The sequence below is a fragment of the Dendropsophus ebraccatus genome, chromosome 7, assembly GCF_027789765.1.
Source record: "Dendropsophus ebraccatus isolate aDenEbr1 chromosome 7, aDenEbr1.pat, whole genome shotgun sequence".
Taxonomy (NCBI): Eukaryota; Metazoa; Chordata; class Amphibia; order Anura; family Hylidae; genus Dendropsophus; species Dendropsophus ebraccatus.
In genome coordinates, this window is record NC_091460.1 from 83640350 (window position 1) to 83656782 (window position 16433).

The 16433-nt window shown below is 41.9% G+C and overlaps 1 protein-coding gene across 1 annotated transcript in view; it reads left to right on the forward strand.

Moving 5' to 3' along the window:
- Window positions 1-16433, forward strand: part of NPY1R (neuropeptide Y receptor Y1) — a 71984-nt gene that overhangs the window by 21420 nt on the left and 34131 nt on the right. Inside the window, 1 exon segment of the mRNA XM_069976613.1 lies at window positions 3217-3259. The gene's annotated coding sequence lies outside the window, so the exon portion shown is untranslated.

The window sequence follows — 16433 nt, forward strand, 5'->3', positions numbered from 1 at the left end:
GTGCTGTAGACCCCGCTATGCAGACCATGCCCCTCCTCTACTCGCGCTTCCTTTCCAGTACAGGGAGCTATTAAACCAAGTCACAATTTTGAAAAACTGTGAGCTCTTTAAACAAAACGCTCTTAAACCAAGTTATTCTTAAACTAAGGTACCACTGTATTTAAAACTTACATACAGTAGTAATCTCCAAAGGGGAAAAGGACCGTTGTAATGATACACTATGTAAGGCCATGCCTAATATATTGGTCCTATATAAATGAAATAAAATAAATAAATGACATGCTATCAATAATTTTAGAGGCATTGTCATTTTTAAACAGCTAGCAGGAAAGAGCAGGACAAAAAACAACATACCCCTCCACTAGCTTTTGCTCTCACAACAATACCTCTGTACAGTGAGCAGCAATGCATATAGCATGGATGCTTCCTTCCAGGCAGTCACACACATATGCTGGACTTGGCCCTCTGATGTGTCCAAGCTAATGTGTTCAGTGGCCCAGAGGTAAATGATGATGCTGCTTATGCTGACTTGATCACTGGATGAATGTGAATGTTTGTTTCTTTGTCAGATTCCAAATGAGCTGCAAACTAAAAATGGTCAATTCAGGCCAATCTACCTAATCTACCTAGAGATCCACCTGTCTCTAAGGCTGTGTCCTCACATGCTTTTGAAATGTTTTCTGAAGGTGTTCTAAATGACGCCTCCATTACTTCCCCAATACCCGTATGAATTTCTGTAAAGAAATGGGGGGGGGGGGGAGATAGTAGCTTTGAAGGGTAAAAACATGGATATACAGTGATATGATGCAGTACTTTAAAAATAACAAAGTTAAAGTTAAATTGTGAAACAGTTTTCTTTTTTTATTTCCATCTAAACCTGGAAGTATTTCCAACCAATAAACACTATTGATTTTCTATTAGGCTTGGGCTTCACTGGGAAGTTTTGAAGCACAACCTTTCATTTTAAAGAGCTACAGCTGCAGTCCATATGAATACTTAGAGTTACATACAGATCAATGCACTATTGTAGACTCCATATGTTAGTGGAAAGTGGAAAACCATGTTACAGACTGGGCCCCTAGCCAAGGAGTAGGGGGTGATTCTATTTTGCTATTATATAATAGGACCCTATTGAGTTTTTAAAAAACAAAGAGAATAATACATTGTAGAGTATGCAACAATGAAGATGCTCAGTTAAAGAGGTAACAGGGATTAGAAGGGTCATGAATCACAATTAATATCCTATAACCTTAAGGCTGTATTCCCACGGACGTGGAATGCATGTACCGGAGTCGTCCCCCCCCCCCGCGCCCAGACAGCATCTGTTATTATTTGCTGGGAGCGGGAGATACTGTATTCATAAGCACCGCCCAGTAATGTATCAGCCGCACGGTGCTGTTACTACAGCACGGCGCTTATGAATACAGTCTCCCCTGCTCCCAGCATCTAATAACAGATGCTGTCCGGGCGCGGGGGACTCTGGTACATTCATTCCACGTCCGTGATCCGTCAGGATCACGGAACGTGGGAATGCAGCCTAAGGGGAATGTATCATCAGGAAATTACCTAGTTTTTCAATCAAATTTTAACTGTTCTGAACAGTTTTCTAATAAGTTGACACTTCTTGTTAGGATACTGTAGATCAGGGGTGTCAAACTCACGCCCTCCAGCTGTTGCAAAACTACAATTCCCATCATACCTGGACAGCCAAAGCTCTAGCAAGGGGAAACCATGCTCTAGCAAAGTTTACCATGGGGAAAAAAACATGTTTTCAGAGCCGCAAACCTTTAATGCACCTATAATGAATGATGTATTTTTGCATCTGAAGATACTGTATCAAGGTAACCAATTTCTTATTAGTTTAGGTGGCCAATGTACTGTTCCAGACAATTGCTTATTAATCATCATCACAGCTTTCCCATTGGCCCAGAGTATTTAAAATATATGTCATAAGACGTCTGCACTTAGACAGCAAAAGATTTAAGTATAGGTGACACCTGTAGGCACAAAATACTCCCAAGGTGCAGCCACTATCTTGCCACTGAAAATGTGGAAGGAAATCCCTGCCTAGCTTAAGGTTCTGGTCTACTGGACCTATTCAGTGAGTAGATGGTAAGGTATACAAGACTCCAAGGGACTCTATAATATGTAAATGGTGCTTTGGTTTCACTTTCTATAGACAGTTTTTAAACACCTATATTTATGCTATGTTCACACAACATATGTTTTTGTAAAAGTACTCCCGCTGTTGTAATTGGCAACAATGGCCATACTTTGTATGAGAACATACGTTGCCTTGCTTTCAATGGGATCCCGGCCAGAGCATACACACATAGTATACGCTCCGGCTGGGATTCCTTGCCGCGCCGCAAAGAACTGACATGTCAGTTTTCTTGGGCCGCTATTCAGTGAATAGCGGCCGTAGAAAACCATGTCAGTGCACACTATTGAGCGAGCTGCTGCGGCCGCACGCTCCATATTGTGCAGTGGAGAGTTCTGATGCGGGCGCGCACGGATGCGCCAGCTTCAAAACTCTGCGGCAAGAAAGATCATCCGGCCAGTACTGCAGTACCAGCCGGGATGATCTTTTCAGAGAACGGACGGTTCTCACGTTCTGTGAACATAGCCTTAATGTGTATATAATGCAAGAAACAATTTGGGGGTGATTTATGAAAGGGTGTAAATATACACCTGGTGTTAATTGCCCACAGCAACCAATCACAGCTCCTCTTATATTTTACCAGAGCTGAAAGCTGAGCTGTGATTGGTTGCTGCGGGCAGTTTACACCAGGTGTATATGTACACCCTCCCCCTTTAAGAGTATTGTCAGTCCTTTTTATTAAAAGGCTGTAAATAAAAGAATAATAATAAATCTAATCTATCTGATGAAAATGTTTAGCCACACTCGCACAGAGAATGGATTTGACCTTTGTCAAGCTACTGTACTTCCCTGTGCTTTATCTTATCAAATTAATAAATTGTAAGCTCTCCAAGGAAACTGCTTTGTGATTTCCTTTCTAGGACGCTAAGTACATTCTTAGAACTTAGATGGAAAAAAACAAAACAACACTTGTTTATTTTGTGGTCATGGGGCTGAAACACGGGGACTATACAGTAGATCCAAAGTCGATAACATAGAGAACTTACAAAACATATATGTATGAGTAAGCAAATGCTTCCAGCACTATCTTACATAGCCTTTGTATTGCTTTTCAGCAAACTGAGAGAAATGCATATATAACTGACAGGATAAACAAAGGTATGTTTAAAAGAAACATTTAACCCATATATGAGCTGCCTATTGCTTCTGAAGAGAATGTTATTTAAACATTGTGCATTTAAAGTTGAAGGCAGGTAGAAAGCTGTACAATAAAAGGTCACAACTAGCTAACAGCTGCAAGAATTTCACATTTCCTAATGGACTATATGCATTGTAAATATGAAATGCTTAGCAAACGCAGTATACATATTCCTGCAAATGAACTAAGACATTTAAGTGATACTGGATGGTAAACAAGCAGATTGCATCCGAGCTGTTAAAGAAATTGACCTTACATTGGATAAAAATGGATCTAGTTTGTAACCCTGTTTTTTTTTCTATACACAATGAAACCATTTCTCCTGTTCATGACATTGTGTGTTTAGGTTTGAGCTCAATCTTGCACATCAATATCAGCTGATATGGAAAATAAAGATAGCCAGCAGCTCATTATTGATTCTAGCCTATAAACAATACAAGTGCAATTAGTCTTAATATAGGACTGGTTCAAATCTGCTCTATTTATTATATTTATAGCAAACAGAATTTACTGCTGGGCTCCATCTGCAGATAAAGGTGCTTTGGAATATTGCACCAGTTACAGGTTCTAGTATATATTGTATTGGCAAAATTCAAAATTAATTTGTGCTTTTAAGGAGAGGCGCCAGCCATATGATCCCAGAAGTAATATTCATGTATAAAAAAACAGACTATGGACAAATATTGACTAGACAGTGGTTTCCTTCTTTATTACAGCTGGTATTTTAAGAATATATTTCAATATAGGAGAAGCTTGTTTTTTAATTTATGATTTTAAGACATAGGATTTAGTTATATTTAATAAATATGAATTACAAATTTTCTACTTTAAGGGTATATTCACACGAACGGGCTCGCAGCGAGATTCTCGCTGCGAGCCCGGCAGGTCCTGGCAGTTCCCATACACTACATACTTGCTGCGGTCTAAACGACCGCAGCGAGTATACAATTCTGCCGCCCTTAACCCCTTCTGCTCCCGCCCGGCTCCCCCGCTGTAAGCATACATTACCTGTCCTCGCTGCACGGTTCCGGCGTCTTGCTCTCCCTCCCGGCCAATCAGTGGCTGCGGCTGGGCAACACACTAATTGGCCGGACAGGAGAGCAGCTGCGAGCCCGTTCGTGTGAATATACCCTAAAACTAAAGAAGGCCAGATGGAAACAATAGTTTTATTCTGTTATAGCTGTTCGTCCCTTTCACTTCTCTGAAGCAGTTCTGCATCTTGGACAATTCATTTTCAGTTAAAGGGCTCCCATCAAGATGAGAGAGTCACAGATCTCCAGGCATCTGGGACGTCAAGAAGTTAGCTCCAAGCTATAGAAAGTTGTAAGCAAGGGACTCTCCTTCTGCAGCGCCATCATGGCAAAAAGAGAAAAAAAAGAGCATTACAAATATCCACTGAATCAATGATCTACTTTATACAATACATATAGACATGCAGCTCACCCACAGTGACAGATGTTGTGTGAAAACTCTCTGTCAACTTAAGTTAATAGGGTATATTAATTGTTAACTAAAAACTGCTTAAAAAGGTAATCAAGAGGGGGGGAAATATTTTTAAATAAACTCTTTTCAGAAAGTTAAACAGATTTGTAAATTACTTCTGTTTAAAAAAAATTACTACAGTTAAAAATATCCAGATTTTCAGTACCTATCAGCTGCTGTATGCCTTGCAGGAAGTTATGTTTCTTTCCAGTGTGACATAGTGCTCTATGCTGCCACCTCTGTCCATGTCAGGAACTGTTGAGAGAGGTAGAAAATCCCCATATAAAACTTCTCCTTCTTTGAAAAGTTCCTGTTACAGATAGAGGTGGCAGCAGAAACATTGTATCAGACTGGAAAGAAAATTCCACTTCCTGCAGGAAAGCACATGCAAAGCACTTGAAGGCTAAATATTTTTAATTGAGTTATTTACAAATCAGTATAGCCGACACCAGTTTATTTGAAAACATTTATAACCTTTTTATGACCAAGGCCAAAATGGCCTAAATTGTCTAGGACAATTTTCATTTTTGCATTTTAGTTTTTTCCTCCTCGCCTTCTAAAAGCTGTAGTGCTTTTATTTTTTTCCTTTTACAGGGCCATGTAAGGGCTTGTTTTTTTTTTCAGGAACAAGTGGGGAAGAAAATGCAATTTTGTAACTTTTGGAGGGTTCCCGTGTCCAAATAATGCACTTTTGCAGTAAAACTGACATGATATCTTTATGCTATATGTCCGTCCAAACACAATGAAATGCATGTTTCTAAGCTTTTTTAATGTTTTACTATTTTTTTTAATAAATATGAATAAAATTGTGACTCCTATTATGTTTTTTTCTATGGTTTTAAATCTGACTTTTTGAACACTTTTTATTAATTAAAAAAATATATATAACATAACCTCTGCGGCCCATCATTAACAGTGAGGGCCTGGTTGCTAATAGCAGCTGCTCCTTACAATCTGTGAAGCGAGCACCTGAGCTCACTTCATAGCTACACAGCAGATAAAGGTGTACGGGTACAACATGGGTCATCTGGTCACAGTCGCCCATGCAATACCTGTATGACATGGTTTGTAGAGGTGAAAGTGGTTGCCTGACATCTCTTTTCATTCCCTAAATTGGCTTGGCAGGGATGAAACAATAAAAAAATGGCTGTACTCACCCACCATTTCAAAGGTTTCCACTACTCTACACATTTTGGTCTTCATGTTGCAACAAGAATGTGCCCCCTCTGCCGATATCAGCCAGTGATCAGGCACTTCCTTGTGATGAGATGGTGACCAGAAAGTGGTGGGCAATGGGTTCCTAGCTTTTATCCCAATTACTTCACATGCTCATGAAAGCAACCATATTACTTGAGCTTCTATTCTGACTTGTGAGCAGAATTCACAAAGATTTCCATAAGAGAAGGTACCTAATCATGTGGCAATAATCATAATAACTAAACTCAAGAACAAGGGGACGCAATCTGAGGTTAGTTGGGGGAAAGATCATAAGCAACATGAGAAAATATTACTTTGCTGGAAGAGTAGTAGGATGTGGTTGATAAATCTACAATAACTGAATTTAAACCTGCCTGATATAAACATACATCTATCCTATGATAATAAGAATGGAAATACTAAAAGGGCAGACTAAATGGACCCAGTGGTCTTTTTTCTGCCAACAATCTTCTATGTTTTTATGAAAAACTTCATTTTAGCTTCCACAGGAGGGTGTTGTATGCACTTCTGTCAAAATTGGTGAAGAAGAAAATAAGAGCTGTTCTCATCATTTATTGTAAGTATTAAAAAGAAAACTGTTGAGAAGTGATCTCAACAGAACAGGAAGTGACAGCTAATGTTGAAAGCTTAGTGGTCAGCATACATAATTTGAATATTTGAAGGGTAACTGTCAACATAAAAATGCTGTTAAACCTACCACCATCAAGTTATAGAGAATCAGCAGCTGATTGACATACAGTTTTATATGTCATTCTGGATGTAGGAGTCCTTGGTGGTCCTAATCAATGACTAGACTCACTGGACTGCTAATTCCAATACAAGCAAAAGTTTAAATCAAAAGATTAATCTGAAGAATTAATCTGTTTATCACCCCTACTACCCTATAAAATGATGCCTGCAGATTAAACAGGATCTTCATGGTGACAGGTTACCTATAAGAATGAATATATATATATATTTCAGTGAGTTAGGAAATTAAAATTACAGCAACATGAAGACACACAATAAAATTGATGCAATAACTGAATAAATACTGTAATTAAACATTTTTTAACATATTAGTAACATTCATTTTTGCATTTATAAAATCATGAGATATTTTAGCTATGGTGTTTGGCATACATTATATATGTGAAGAAATGTTTCCCCTTGTTGGCTGCCCTCATCTATTCTTCAGTATGATTGCAGACAGTTGTTTAATTTAGAGACTGCAGTTGAGCCAGTGAGTAATGTTAATGTTACTAAATTAATCAAGAAGTTTGCATAAATTTAAGCAAAACTAATTTAATGACATGGAGACACAGAGAAAATCTGCTACATTTTTAATATATTTTTTTATATTGTGTCACAGTGTGGCAATTCCTACATCTTTTCAGCTAATTACTGATACATTTTTGGAAATGAATGTTATTAAAGAAGGAAAGTACCATCAGAAAATTAAAATTTTTAGGCCTTTTTTTTTAGGAAAACATGGCCTTTACTATTTCACTAGAGATAAAAGTCTTGTTTTAGTTGCTCAGTTTCTCAGTATGTAAACGACGCCGATCTGCTAGTTCAGCGCTCCTCTACCAATCCTAATGCATGGCTCAACAATGGTGCAGCATGGGCTACATGGACATGTAGCTCTGCTGCATAAATAGAAAGTAATAAACCAATGCTTTACTTCTCCGTGCTCCCTAGCATCCTTCCACCCTTCTAGCTTCTCCCTGCAGATGTCTCTGAAGTGAAAAGTTGCTCAGCCAATCACTGGCTTAGATGGGACAGAACAGTGGCCAGTGATTGGTTTAGCAGCCTATCACTGCAGAGACAGCTTCAGTGGCAGCTGAGGTGAGCTGGGAGAAGCCGTAAGGACATTGGGGATTGTGGAGAAGTAAAGTATTACTTGATTATTTTCTGTGTACCTTTATTATCCGCTGACCGCACACCTCCTATTACATGGAGTGATGCGCGGTCTGTGACCAATAATTTTTATACCTGCTGAAAGACAATGATTAGCCAATGACTGGTTCCTTACATGGGGAAATATTTGCCAGAATCACATTGATTAGGCAGATAATTGTCCTGTGTAATATGACCCTTAGTTTTTACTTATGCTTTGAAGGCTAGTGTGTTTAATCGGCATCAACTTCTTATCATTGAAAGAAAGAAATGCAGTGACAGACAACAGCTTTGTTGTATCGCCAAAATCTCCATTAAAATGATAGATCTGCCTTCTAGTAATAGTAGAGATTGTTACATGGGGCCCAGTGGGCTTGTCTTATAATGAACTTCCCAACTTGTAACCAAAACCAGGAGTGCATTGAAAACACAGAAAGTGTTCACACACTGTTGAAATTGAGTGGATGAACGCCAATTAACCCCTTAAGGACAGAGCCTGAAATGGCCTTAGGGACAGAGACAAATTTTATTAATATGATGTGTGTCACTTTATTCATTAATAACTTCGCGATGCTTTTACCTATCCGGCTGATTCTGAGATAGTTTTTTCGTGACATATTGTACTTCACATTTCTGGTAAATTGGAGTCGATAATTATAACGAATCGTTATGAAAAAAAAACAAAATAAGGTGAAAAATTGTGGAAAAAAATGCATTTTTCCAACTTTGAAACTCTTCTGCTTATACAGAAAATGGTTATGCCACATAAATTATATATTAAATAGCATTAGCAACATGTCTACTTTATGTTGGCACCATTTATTAAACTATCTTTCCTTTTTTAGACAATAGAAAGCTTAAAACATTAGCAGCAATTTTCCAAATTTTCAGCAAAATTTCAAAATCAGATTTTTTTAGGGACCTGTTTGGGTTTAGGCTATGTTCACACTACGTATATGTCCGGCCGCATATTTTTCACGGCCGGACATATACGTGTAAAACTCCGGCCGGAATTTACGCAAGTTGGGGCTGGCTACGTACGGTCCGCGAACTCACGCCCGTAAGCTACGTACGCTTCCCGAGCGGCGTACGTAGCAATCTGACAGCGGTATTTTACTGGGATATCTTCGGCAAGCCCCGGACACCCCACAGAACATTTTGGATCGGCAAAACAAAGTGGAAAATAGAAGAAATCACCACTCCGTACGGGACCGCATGTCACGCTACGGGCGTATGTTACAGCATTTCCGTCCCGAAACAATGGTCTGGTTAATTTTTTATGGCGCCACATACGATACGAGCGTAAGTTCGTACGTAGTGTGAACTGTGCAGCCGTAGATCATATACTTTCCATTGTACGCAAACTACGTAAATCTCCGCTTATTCACGGAGCGTGCTACGGCCGGAAACTTACGTAGTGTGAACCTAGCCTTAAAGTGTATTTGAGGGGACTGTATGTTAGAAAGCCCCACAAAGCACCCCATTTCAGAAACTGCACCCCCCACACTCAAAAACACATTCAGAAAGTTTTTAAAATTTTCTGTGCAGAGATTTTATTATAATCCAATATTTTTCATGATTATAAACCCATTACCAGAGAAATGCACCCCAATACTCATTGCCCCGTTGCTGCAGTTTATAGAAATACCCCATATGTGGCCCTATTGCGCTATTTGACACAACCACAAGCCTCAGATATAAAGGAGCACCTAGTGAATTTCAATGCCTCTGTTATATTTGGTCATTTGGGTGCCAAAATACTGGAAACCCCCCACAAGTGACCCCATTCTGGAAACTACACCCCTCAAGGAATGTAACAAGGGGTGCGGTGAGCATTATGACCCCACAGGTGTTTCACAGATTTTCAGAACAATGTGGCGTGAAAAAATAATAATTTTTTTTTTACACTGAAACGTTGTTCTTGCCTTCAATCTTTCATTTTCACAAAGGGATACAAGGAAAAAAAACAAAAAAAAAAAACGTGTATCACAGTTTCTCCCGAGTACGGAAATACCCCACATGTGGACATAAAGTGCTAAGCGGACAGCAGGACGAGCCTCCAGAGGGAAGGAGCGCCAATTGGCTTTTGGAAGCTGGATTTCACTGGAATGGCTTTCATGAGCCATGTCGCATTTACAGAGCCCTTGTGCTGCCAAAACACTGGAAACCCCCCACAAGTGACCCGATTCTGGAAACTACACCCCTCAAGGAATCTAACAAGGGGTGCAGTGAGCATATGGACCCCACTGGTGATGGGCACAAATGTGGAACAATGTGACGTGAAAGTGAAAAAATTCATTTTTTCACTTTCATGGAACAAATGTTCCTCTTATCAAGGGGTCCATATCCTCATTGCACCCCTTGTTAGGTTCCTTGAGGGGTGTAGTTTCCAGAATGGGGTTACTTGTGGGGGTTTTCCAGTGTTTTGGCAGCAAGACGGCTCTGTAAATGCGACATGGCCCATGAAATCCATTCCAGTGAAATCCAGCTTCCAAAAGCCAATTGGCGCTCCTTCCCTTTGGAGGCTTGCCCTGCGCCCACATGGTGCTTTATGTCCACATGTAGGGTATTTATGGACTCGAGGGAAACTGCTCTACACATTTTGTGTGTGTTTTTCTCTTTTAACCCCTTGTGAAAATGAAAAATTCAAGGCTAAACAAACATTATAGTGTAAAAAATGTAATATTTCATTTTCGCGCCACATTGTTCCACATTTGTGCCCGTCACCAGTGGGGTCCATATGCTCACTACACCCCTTGTTACATTCCATGAGGGGTGTAGTTTCCATAATGGGGTCCCTTGTGGGGGGTTTCATTGCTTTGGCAACACAGGGAGTTTTTAAATGTAACATGGCCCTCGAAATCTATTCTACCCAAATACAGCCCCAAAAAGCTAAATGGCGCTCCTTCCCATTGGAGGCTGACTTTGCACCCGCATAGTGCCTTAAGTCCACATGTGGGGTATTTCTCTACATGTTTTGTTCTGTTTCTTCTCTTTTAACCCCTTGTGAAAATGAGAAATGTCAAGACTAGATCAATGATGTTGTGTAAAAATAAAAATTTTTACACTTAAACATTGGCCTAGCCGTGACTTTTTCATTTTCACAAGGGTTTAAAAGAGAAAAAAAACACAAAACGTGTAGAGCAGTTTGTCCCGAGTACGAAAATACCCCACATGTGGACATAAAGTGCCATGCGGCTGCAAGACGGGCCTCTAAAGGGAAGGAGTGCCATTTGGCTTTTGGATGCTGGATTTGGCTGGAATGGATTTCAAGGGCCATGTTGCATTTACAAAGCCCCTATGCTACCAGTACAGTGGTAAACCCCCACAAGTGACCCCATTCTGGAAACTACACCCCTCAAAGAATATAACAAGAGGTGCAGTGAGCATATGGACCCCACTGGTGATGGGCACAAATGGGGAACAATGTGACGTGAATAGTGATCAATGATAGTGATTGGTGCTGTCCCGGGAACCGGAAAATCGCTGTAGTTGGCTGATTTGAATAAATCAGCCAATTACAGCGATCGTCAGCACGGGGTGTGTAATCCACCCCCCGTGCCGACAAGCTACGATGGTCTGCTGTGTATTACCGTTAAGGGGTTAATGGCAAATAACTTCTGTTGTTTCAAACTAATGGCCATTTTTTTTTAAATAACAGCAATTATTTGCCATTAAATGGCAGTCATCCACTCAATTTCAGCAGTGTGCGAACATAGCCTTTCTGTGTTTTCAATCCAACCCACTGGTTTTGGTTGCAAAATACTGACCAAAATACTTGGTGGGAACATAGCCTTAACCCTTTAAGGACTTTCGTTTTTTCCTCCTCATGTTTAAAAGTTCATAGTGCCTGCATATTTTCCCATACAGACCAACATAAGCCCAGACATAATTTTTCTATAACATATTCTGAAAAAAAAGAAAAAATTATATGTGCAGTGAAATTGGAAAAAAGGGTGCAATTCCTTTTATTTCAAAGGGTTTCTTGTTCACGCCATTCTTCCTATGGTAAAGCTGACATGTTATCTATGTTCCTCAAGTCAGTACAATTACAACAATATGTAACATGCATAACTTTTATATTATTTGATGGCTTTTAAAAAATGTAAACTTAAAAAAAAACTAAATGTGTTGAAAATTGCTCTATTCCCATCCTTATAACGCTTTTATTGTTTGGTCTATGGGGCTGTGTGTGGAGTCTTTTTTTTTCGCCATGATTTTTTCTTTCTTTCGGTACCTTAATTGCTTATATGCGACTTTTTATTACATTTTTCCTGGATTTGATGTAAATAAAAATGTGCAATTTTTCACTTTGGCGAGTTTTTGTACTTACGCTGTTTACCATGCGAGATCAGAAATGTGATAATTTAATAGTTCGGGCGATTACGCACGCGGCGATATAAAAAGGGGTTTATTTTTTAATTAATTAATCTATTTTTATTTATAAAATGGGAAAAGGGGGGTGATTTAAACATTTATTAGGGGAGGGGGTTATTTATTAATAAAAACATTTTCACATACAGTAATTAGAAGCCCCCTGGTAGACTTCTATATACAGAGCACTGATCTCCCATTGAGATCAATGTTATGTATATAATAGAGCAATGATCCATCAGATCATTGCTCTATTATACTGGTCTGCTGCAGACCAGCTACATGAATTGCCGAGCCCCGACCAGCTCAGTACAAATGATCTCCCTTCCGCGATCGCATCGCGCGCGCGGGGGGGGGGGGGTCCCCCACTAGATAACAGGCACAGGGGGCACAGATACTATTCAAATGCAGCTGTCAGCTTTGACAGCTGCATTTGAATAGCTAATTAGCCGGACGCAGTGGCTAATGCGCGCGGTCCCTGGCACATAGCAACCGGGGACAGCGGGCTGCAGAGGGGGCTCATGCCGGGAGCCCTCTCTGATCACCCTTAATGGGCGCATGACGGGAATACCCGTCATGCGTCATTAAGGGGTCAAAGGGGAACTATCAGCAGGTTAGAGAAATCTTACTGCACAAGAGACGCCAAGGAGGAAGGTATGTGTCTTACCTTCCTCCTCTGCCCATTCTGGTCCAGTTAGTCTTTTGTTCAACGGTCTTGTGAGACCATTAGCAGCATTGGGGCACCATTAGGAGCACTGCCAACCCCCATAGTGCCGGTCAGGCTAGCTCTAGAGATGAGCGAACCTCGAGCATGCTCGAGTCCATCCGAACCCGAACTTTCGGTATTTGATTAGTGGTGGCTGCTAAACTTGGATAAAGCCCTAAGGCTATGTGGAAAACATGGATATAGTCATTGACTGTATCCATGTTTTCCAGACAACCTTAGAGCTTTATCCAAGTTCAGCAGCCACCGCTAATCAAATGAAGAACGTTCGGATTCGGATGGACTCAAACCCGAACCCGGTTTGCTCATCTCTAGCTAGCTCCATTCATTATAATTAGAAAGAAGCAGGCCAGCTGGGAGCAGAGCTATGGCAGCAGACAGTGCTACTAGCGGTCTCACCAGACCGTGGAGCAAACGACTAACTGCACCAGAACTGCGCTGAGGAGGAAGGTAAGCCACATACCTTCCTCCTCAGCATCTCCGTGCAGTAGGGACATTTCTGCAGGTAACATTCATCTAACCTGCTGATAGTTTCCTGTAAGAAGCACATGCAATTGATGTAGTAATTCTGACAATATGCTGGGGGCATGGAAGCTGCACAGAGGGATCGAATATTATATGTAAACTACACAGAGGGGCCTAATATTATATTTGAGCACCACAGAGTTGTTTAATACTATATGAGAGCAAAACAGGGGGGCCTAATACTTTATGGGAGCTGCACAGAGGGGTCTAATACTATATGGAGGCTACACAGATGATTCTAATACTATAATGGGAGGGGTGTACGGGCGGAGGGCTAATACGTTATTGGAGCTTCACAGAAGGATCTTATATTATATGAAGGATAAACAAGAGGACCTGATACTATACAGGTGCTACACTGACACAGAAGAGCCGAATACTATATGTATATAGGCTGCACAGATTTGTTTTGTGTATTTCTGTGCTATCTATTCTTACATTTTTTATATACACACATAGTTATTCTCGCTGAAAACTGCAGAATCCGCCGCTCTCTTCCCCGCGCTCCTACTTGAAGTTCCGTCTGCACATAAGCTCCATTCTATGCTTGGGCGGATTCCGTTGTCCACCCCAAGAGATGACATGTCAATTCTTTGGACAGACAGCGGAATGCGTCTGACCATAGAATGGAGTCTATGAAGCCGGCTGAGAGGTAAGTGGGAGCGCGCAGAGACGAGCAGCAGATTCTGTGACAATTACTCTGTGTGCAAAAACCCTAAGAAAAATAAAGAATATTTTTTTCCCTATGATTAAATGACATTGTATTTTTGTGACCTCAAGAAAACCCACATCACAACAGAGGTAATGTCACAGCTGCTTTAACCCTCTGGATAACATGGTCAGCAGTGACCGTGGCACCTAGTTGGTAAGAAGGTGTGTGCCTCTTACTAGAGATGAGTGAACTTTTCAAAAGTTCGGTCCGACTGGACTTCCAGATTTTTTCGGAAGGTTCTGTCCGACCGAATTTCGGATTTCTTCAGATTTTATAGTTTAAAGCATCTATATGATATAGGGGTAGTGTATTTGGTTGAATTTAGGGCTCTATATGTCAGTAACATCATTATCTTTTCGATATCTCAAAGTCATTTTTTTTTTTTTTTAGACTTTAATATTCACCGTTATAGGGTCTATGCATGAAATTCACCATTAGAGGGTCTATGCAGGAAAAAGGTCACAAATGCAGTGAAGGAGCAGCAGTAGTCATTGGAGGCCAGTGGAGGTCCAGCAATAGTCATTTGAGGCCAGTACAGGAGCAGCAGTAGTCAACATGGAAGCCAGGCAGGAGCAGCAGGAGCCAACATGGAGGCCAGGCAGGAGCAGCAGTAGCCAACATGGAGGGCAGGCAGGATCAGCAGTAGCCAACATGGAGGGAAGGCAGGAGCAGCAGTAGCCAACATGGAGGCAAGGCAGGAGCAACAGTAGTCAACATGGAGGGCAGGCAGGATCAGCAGTAGCCAACATGGAGGCCAGGCAGGAGCAACAGTAGTCAACATGGAGGGCAGGCAGGATCAGCAGTAGCCAACATGGAGGCCTGGTAGGATCAGCAGTAGCCAAAATGGAGGCCAGGCAGGAGCAGCAGTAGCCAACATGGAGGCCAGGCAGGAGCAGCAGTAGCCAACACTGAGGCAAGGGCAGGCACAGCAGTAGTCAACCTAGATGCCAGTCAAGGCCCAGCAGTAGCCAACAAGGAGGCAAGGGCAGGCACAGCAGTAGTCAACATTGATGCCAGTTAAGGCCCAGGGAAGTCGCCATGTCCGCCTGCATCAAGAGGAAATCAGTCAAGGCCTTCCTCTGCTCATAGAGCCGGTCCAGCACGTGGAGGGTGGAGTTCCACCGCGTGGCTACATCGCAAATGAGACGATGGTTGGGAAGACTATTTCTCCGTTGCAGGTCGTGGAGGATGTGGTGATAGCGACTTGAACGGCTAAAATGGTTACACAGCTTTCGAGCCATTGACAGCACAGTCTGTAAATGGGATGAAGACTTTAGAAAGTGTGTAACTATTAGGTTTAAAACATGTGCCATACACGGGGCGTGCCTCATACCTCCTCGATGCAGCGCGGAGAGAATGTTGATCCCGTTGTCACTCACCACCGTCCCAACTTTAAGATGGCGTGGAGTCAGCCACGAGAGGATTTCAGTCTTGAGCAGGCAGTGCAGCTCTTCCCCGTGTGTCTCCTTTCACCCAGGCGGCCAGGTGCAGCACAGCGTGACACCTCCATGCTACACCCAAGCGGTACAAGGGAGGAACACTGGCGGTTGAGGAGGTTTTGGACCTACTGGAGGAGGTGGAGGAGGACCGCGACACAGGAACCCTGCTGTGACAATGGAGTGGTGTCATCGCCCTTCCCTGGCCAAGTTGCTGGGGGTCCGCCGGCCATATTACATTTACCCCCTGAGCAGTAATGGATATACAGTATACTGCCCTTGCCCGTAATTACAGCTCCAGATGTCTGTGGTTAAATGTACATGTCTGCTAACTGAATGGCTCAGCGAGTCAGCAACCTTTTCGCGAAGATAGCTGTACATGGCCAGGATAGCTGTGTTGGAAAAGTAGTGTCGACAACTTTAAACGGCAGAGCCTGGAGCACCAGCAACTTGGCCAGGTGGGCGTTCAGCTTGACTGCTAAGTGATTTCTGGGTGCATATGTCTGCCTCCAGTATAGGGACTCCATGATGCCAGGCTGCCTACTGCTAGCAAAACAGGGGCCATGAGCAAAAGACGGGAGTGAAGCCACACTCCCTTCCACAGAGGAGGTCTGACTCTCTGAAAGGCCCCCCTGACTACTGCTGCTTCCTGCTGCTGTTGACCATGGCTCTGCCTGGGCCTGCTGTGACCCACTATCACCCCGTTTTTCCCAGGCGGGAAGGTGGTGGCGCTTCATATGGGCAGCCATGGCGCTGGTGCCAGGATGGCAACTCTTGCCTCTTTT